Source organism: Crocuta crocuta, unplaced genomic scaffold (genome assembly GCF_008692635.1).
Source record: "Crocuta crocuta isolate KB4526 unplaced genomic scaffold, BGI_CrCroc_1.0 scaffold944, whole genome shotgun sequence".
Lineage (NCBI taxonomy): Eukaryota > Metazoa > Chordata > Mammalia > Carnivora > Hyaenidae > Crocuta > Crocuta crocuta.
Genome location: NW_027528243.1, coordinates 72,467 through 79,734, shown reverse-complemented (window position 1 = coordinate 79,734; position 7,268 = coordinate 72,467).

Below are 7,268 nucleotides of genomic sequence, written 5' to 3'. Positions count from 1 at the left end.
TATTTTTGAGAGAGAGAGAGCACAAGCAGGGGAGGGGCAGAGAGAGAGAGAGAGGGAGACACAAAATCCAAAGCAGGCTCCAGGTTCTGAGCTGTCAGCACCGAGCCCGACACGGGGCTCAAACTCACAAACTGCGAGATCATGACCTGAGCCGAAGTCAGTCAACCGACTGAGCCACCCAGGTGCCCCTGATGTTTGTTTTCCTATGCCTAACTTATTTAACTTAGAATGATACTCTCTAGGTCCATCCATTTTATCGTGAATGAATGGCAAGATACCATTCTGTTTTTGTGGATGATATACCACATCTGTTTTCCTATGATTTTATTTTTACGTATTCTTTACACCCAACATGGGGCTCAAACTTACAACCTTGAGGTCAAGGGTCACTTGCTTTACCAACTGAGCCGGCCAGACCCCCTACCACATTTTCCTTATCTATTCATCTCTCAATGGACACTTGGGTTGTTTCTATATCTTAGCTACTGTAAATACTGCTGCAGTGAACATGGGGTGCATATTTCTTTTCAAATTAGTATTTTTGTTTTCTTTGGGTAAATACCCAGGAGTGCAATTGCTGGATTGTATGGTGTTTCTATTTTAAATTGTTTGAGGAACCGCCGTACTGTTTTCCATAGTGGCTGCGCCAATTTACACTCATACCAACAGTGCACCAGGCTTCCATTTTCTCTGTCTCCTCCCCAATATTTGTTTCTGATCTTTTTGATTCTAGCCATTCTGACAGGCATAAAGTGATATCTCGCTGTGGTTTTGATTGGCATTTCCCTGATAACTAGTGACGTCGATATCTTTCCATGTGTCTGTTGGCCATCTCTATATCTTCTTTGGGAAAATGTCTATTCCACTCCTCTGCCCATTTTTTAAGCCTATTTTTTAAATCTTTTATTTATTTCTGAGAGAGAGAGACGGGCAGCGTGAGCAGGGGAGGGTCAGAGAGAGAGGGAGACACAGAATCCGAAGCAGGCTCCAGGCCCTGAGCTAGCTGTTAGCACAGAGCCTGATGCGGGGCTCGAACTGACGAACTGTGAGATCATGACCTGAGCCAAAGTCGGACGCTTAACCGACTGAGCCACCCAGGCGCCCCTCCTCTGCCCATTGTTAAATCATTATGTGTGGGGTTTTTTTGGTGTTGTTATATGAGTTCCTGAGATATTCTGGATATTACCCCCTTATCAGATATATCATTTGCAAACATCTCCATTAAGTACATTTCCTTTTCATTTTGTTGATGGCTTCCTTTGCTGTGCAAAAGCTTTTTAATCTGATGTACTCCTATTCATTTATTTTTGCTTTTTTTGCCCTTGCCTGCGAAGACAAATCCGAAAAATGTTGCTAAGACTGATGTACAAGAGTTAACTGCCTATGTTTTCTTTTTTTTTTTTAATGTTTATTTGAGAGAAAGAGAGAAAAAGAGAGTGCACGTGCACAAGTGGGGAAGGGGCAGAGAGAGAGGGAGACAGAGAATCCCAAGCAGGCTACGTGCTGTCAGTGCAAAGCCTGATGTGGGACTCCATCTCGTGAACCATGAGATCATGACCTGAGCTGAAATCCAGAGTTGGACACTTAACAGACTGAGCTACCCAGGCGCCCCACTGCCTATGTTTTCTTTTAAGAGTTTTGTGGTTTCAGGTTTTACATTTAGGTTTCTAATAGATTTGGGGTTTATTTTTGTGTATGGTGTAAGAAAGTGGTCCAGTTTCAGTCTTTTGCATGCAGCTGACCAGTTTTCCCTACACCATTTATTTAAGAGACTTTTTTCCCATTGTATGGTCTAATCTCCTTTGGCATAGATTAATTCGCCATATAACTGTGGGTTTATTTCTGGGCTCTCTAGTCTGTTCTACTGATCTATGTGTCTATTTTTATGCCAGTACCATCCTGTTTTGATTATAACAGCTTTGTAGTATAGTTTGAAATCTGAGAGTATAATACTTTCTGCTTTGTTCTTTTTTTCCCCAAGATTGCTTTGGCTATTCAGGATCTTATTTTATTCTATACAAGTTTTAGGATTATTTGTTCCACTTCTGTGAAAAATGCCATTGGTATTTTGATTGGGATTGCATTGAATCTGCAGATTGCTTTGGGTAGTGTGGACATTTTAAGAATATTAGTTTTTCTAGCCCATGAGCATAGTATATCTTTCTACATATTTGCATCATCTTCAATTTCTTTCATCAATGTCTTATACTTTTGAGAGTACAGGTCTTTCATTTTATTAAATTTATTCCTAAGTANNNGTGTGTATGGGAGTGTTTTCTTCATTTCTTTTTCTGACTGTTATTAGTGTAGAAAAATGCAACAGAGAGTCGCCTGGGTGGCTCAGTCGGTTAAGTGTCTGACTTTTGGTTTCGGCTCAAGCCATGATCTCACAGTTCATGAGATCAAGCCCCATGTCAGGCTCTGAACTGACAGTGGGGAGCCTACTTGGGATTCTCTCTCCCTCTCTCTTTGCCCCTCCCCTGCACACACTCTCTCTCCCTCTCTCAAAATAAATAAAATAAACTTAAAAAATGCAACAGATTTCTATCAATTTTGTATCCTGCAACTGTACTGAATTCATTTATTAGTTCAGATAGTTTTTTGGTGGAATCTTTGGGTTTTCTATATATAGTATCATGTCACCTGCAAATAGTGACAGTTTTTCTTCTTCCTTGCCAATTTGGATGCCGTGTGTGTGTGTGTGTGTGTGTGTGTGTGTGTGTGTGTTAATTGCCACAGCTAGAACTTCCAGTATTATGTTGAATAAAATTGGCAAGAATAGGAATGGGCATCCCTGTCTTGTTCCTGATTTTAGAGGTAAATTTTCAGCTTTTCACATTTGAGTATGATGCTAGCTATGAGTATGTCACATATGGCCCTTATTATGTTAAGGTATGTTCCCTTTATACTCACTTTGTTGAGAGGTTTTGTCATAATTGGATGTTGACTTTTGTCGAATGCTTTTTCTGCATTTGTTAAGATGATCATTGGCGTGCCTGGGTGGCTCAGTCGGTTGATCAGACTTTGGCTCAAGCCATGATCTCACAGTTCGTGAGTTCGAGCCCCGCACAGGGGTCTCTGCTGTAAGTGTGGAGCCACTTTGGATCCTCTGTCCCCTCTGCACCTCCCCTGCTTGCTCTCTTTCTTTCAAAAATAAACATTTAAAAGGAAAAGAAGATGACCATATAATTTTTATCTTTCATTTTATTACTGTGGTGTATCTCATCGATTGAGATAAGGATATTAAACCATCCTTTCATCCCTGGAATAAATCCCACTTGATCATGGTGTATGGTCCCTTTAATGTATTCTTGAATTTAATTTGCTAATATATTGTTGAGGATTTTTGCATATATGTTTATTAGGGATATTAGTGTGTAATTTTCCTTTTTTCCTTTTTGTAGTATCTCTAGTTTTGGTATGAGGGTAATTCTGGCCTTATGGAATGAGTTTGAAAGCATTTTTTTCCCCTTCAAGTTCTTGAAATAGTTTGAGAAGGATGGGTATTGACTCTCTTTAAATGTTTAATATAATCTACCTGCAAAGCTATCTGGTCCTGGACTTTTGTTTGTTGAGAGTTTTTGATTACTGATTCAATTTTATTCCTAGTAATCGGCCTGTTCAGATTATCTATTTATTCTTGAATCAGTCTTGGAGGTTTGTATGTTCCTAGGAATTTATATATTCTTCCAGGTTGTGCAATTTGTTGGCATATAATTTTTTTTGTAGTACTCCCTTATAATGCTTTGTGCTTCTGTGGTGTCACTGGTAACTTCTCTTTCATTTCTGATTTTATTCACTTGAGGCCCCTCTCTTCTTTTCTTCATGAGTCTGGCTAAAGGTTTATCAATTTTGTTTCTCTTTTCAAAGAACCAGCTCTTAATTTCACTACCTTTCCTGTTGCTGTTTTAGTCTCTATTTCATTGATTTCTGCTCTGCTCTTTATTATTTCCTTCCTTCTACTAACTTCAGACTTTGTTTTTCTTTTTCTAGTACCTTTAGGTGTAAGGTTAGATTGTTTATTTCAGGTTTTTCTTGTTTCTTGATGTAGGCTTGTATTGCTATAAACTTCTTTCCTAGAGCTGCTTTTGCTGTGTCCCAAAGATTTGGGAATGTTATTATTTCATTTTCATTTGTCTTAAAGTATTTTTTATTTCCTCTTACAGTGCTTTTGTCCTAAGGAAAGTTCCTACAGATTCCTGCCCCTCCAGCACACCTCCTAAAATTAGTCAATAAATCTCTTTCATGTAAGGGCCAGGTACTTTTCAAACTGTTGCCTCTATGCTGGGTCTGAGTTCATGCACAGGCCCTTTAGTAGTGGAGCATGTTTTCTATAGCCGTCTGGCTCCCCTAGAGTTCTGCCCCTCTGCCCTTCTGATTTTCAAAGCCAGACATTATACAGGATTATTTTCCTGGTGCAGGTCTTCAGGGCAGGAAGTGCCCAATGCGGGGCTTAGACCACTGGCTCCTCATGGAGGACCTCTGCACCTGTGATATCCCTCACACTTGTGGGTCACTGCGTTGGAAGTGTGAGTCCTGAACAGACTGCACTTCTGTCCCTCCTTCCCTTCTTGGTGTGGCTTTTTCTTTATTTAAAGATTTTAAAAACATTTTAGTGTTTATTTATTTTTGAGAGAGAGAGAGAGAGAGAGCAGAGGAGGGGCACAGAGAGGGGCACACAGAATCTGAAGCAGACTCTAGGCTCTGAGCCATCAGCACAGAACCTGCTCGAACCCACAAACTGTGAGGTCATGACCTGAGCTGAAGTCAGATGCTCAACCAACTGGGCCACTCAGGCACCCCTAAAATTTTTTTTTATGTTTACTTATTTTTCAGAGAGAGAGAAAGAGAGAGAGAGAGGGAGAGAGAGAGAGAGAGAGCATGAGCAGGGGGGAGGCAGAGAGAGGGAGACACAGAATCTACAGCAGGCTCCAGACTCTGAACTGTCAGCACAGAGCCCGACATGGGGCTTGAACCCATGAACCGCAAAGTCATGACCTGAGCTGAAGTCAGATGCCTCACTGACTGAGCCACCCAGGCACCCCTTTCTTTATATTTTTAGATGTGTGAGAGCTGATCTACTAGTCTTCAGGTTGTTCTCAAAGAGAGTTGCTCTATATATGTATGTAGCCGGATGTGTTCATGGGAGGAGGTGAGCTCAGGATTTTCCTACTCTGTCATCTTGATCCCCGACCTGGGGCACACGGTTTTAATTTTAATGAAGTCCAAGTTATCAGTTTTTCTTTCATGGATTGTACTCTTGGTGTTGTATTTAAAAACCCTTTGCCAAAGCCTATTTATTACCTAGATTTTCTCCTATAGTATCTTCTGGAAGCTTTATAGCTTTGTGTTTTACATTTAAGTCTATGATTCATTTTGAGTTAGTTTTTGTGAAAGGTGAAATATTTTCTTTTTTTGGCCTCTGGGTATCTCAGAACCATTTGTTGGAAAGACGATTCTTTCTCCATTGGATTATCTTTGCTCCTTTGTCAAAGATCAGTTGACTAAGTTTCTGTGAGTCTATTTCTGGGCTCTCTATTCTGTTCCATTGATCTATTTGTTTATTCTTCTGACAATACCACCGTAGTTTTAGAGTGAGTCTTGAAGTTAGGTAGTGTTAGTCTCCTGGCTTTGTTCTTTGTCAGTATTAATTTGTCTATTAGGGTCTTTTACTTTTCCATATAAACCTTGGGATCAGTTTGTTAATTTCTACAGAATAATTTGCTTGGGTTTTGGTTGAGATTGTGTTCAATCTTTAGATCAAATTTGGAAGAATTGACATCTTAACAATATTGAGTCTTCCTATCCACGAGCATAGACTATCAGTAGACTTCTTTGATTTCTTAAGTCAGAGTTTTGTAATTTTCCACATGTAGATATTGAGATATCACACATATTTTGTTGGGTTTGTACTTTTTGTTTCAATTTTTTGATGCTAATATAAATGATGTTGTGTTTTAAATTTTACATTCCAATTGCTCGTTGCTAGTATATACGAAAGGGATTGACTTTTGTATCTTAACCTGTGTCCTGCAATTTTGCCCTAATCATTTATGAGTTCCTGAAGGATTTGGTGTTTTTTTTTTTTTTTAAAAAAAAACAGTTCCTTGGGAATTTCTACCTAGACAATCCTGTCATCTGTGAACGAAGATAGTTTTATTTCTACCGTCCCCATCTACATACCTTTTATTTTACTTTGTCTTATTGCAGTAGTTAGGGCTTCCAGGATGATGCTCAATAATAGTAGTTAGAGGGGACATCCCTGCTTTCTTCGTGAAATTAGGTGAAAGCATCTAATTTCTCACCACTAAGTAAGATAACTGTAGATTTTTTTAAAAATAGATGTTCTTTACCATGTTGAGGAACTTCCCTTTTATTCCTAGCTTGCTGGGGTTTTTAACATGAATTGGTGCTGGACCTTGTCAAATGCTTTTTCTGCATCTGATATATGATCATGTAGTTTTTCTTCTTTAGCCTGTTGATGTGATGGATGACATTTGACTTTTGAGTGTGAACCAGCCTTGCATACCTGAGATGAATTCCAGTTGGTCATAGTATATAATTCTTTTCATACATTGTTGGATTTGATCTGCTATTATTTGGTTTTCTTTTGTTGTAATGTATTGTCTGGTTTTGTAAATAGGGTAATGCTGATCTCATAGAATGAGTTAGGAAGCATTGCCCCTGCTTCAATTTTCTAGGACAGATTGTAGGGAATTTGTATCATTTCATCCTTATATGTTTGGTAGAATTCCCCAGTGAACCCATTTGTGCCTGGTGCTTTCTGTTTTGGAAGGTTATTATTATTACTGATTCAGATTTAAAATAGATAGAGACCTATTTACATTGCTTATTTCTCTTTTTATGAATATTGATAGGTTGTGTATTTCAAAGAATTGGTCAATTGCTTCTCAGTTATCAAATTTGTGACCATTAAGTTGTGCATAATATTCTTTTATTATTCTTTTAATATCAGTGGAATCAGAAGTGACGGCCCCTTTTCCTTTTTTTATTAAAAAGTTTTTAATGTTTATTCAGTTTTTGATAGAGAGAGAGGGAGAGAGAAACAGATTCTGAAGCAGGCTTTAGGCTCTGAGCTGTCAGCATAGAGCCCAACGTGAGCTTGAACTCACAAACCACAAGATCATGACCTGAGCCAAAGTCAGATGCTTAAATGACTGAGCCACCCTGGTGCCCTGTGATGGCCCCCTTTCATTTCTAATACTAGCAATTTGTGTCTTCTCTTTTTTCTTGGTTAGTCTGAATAG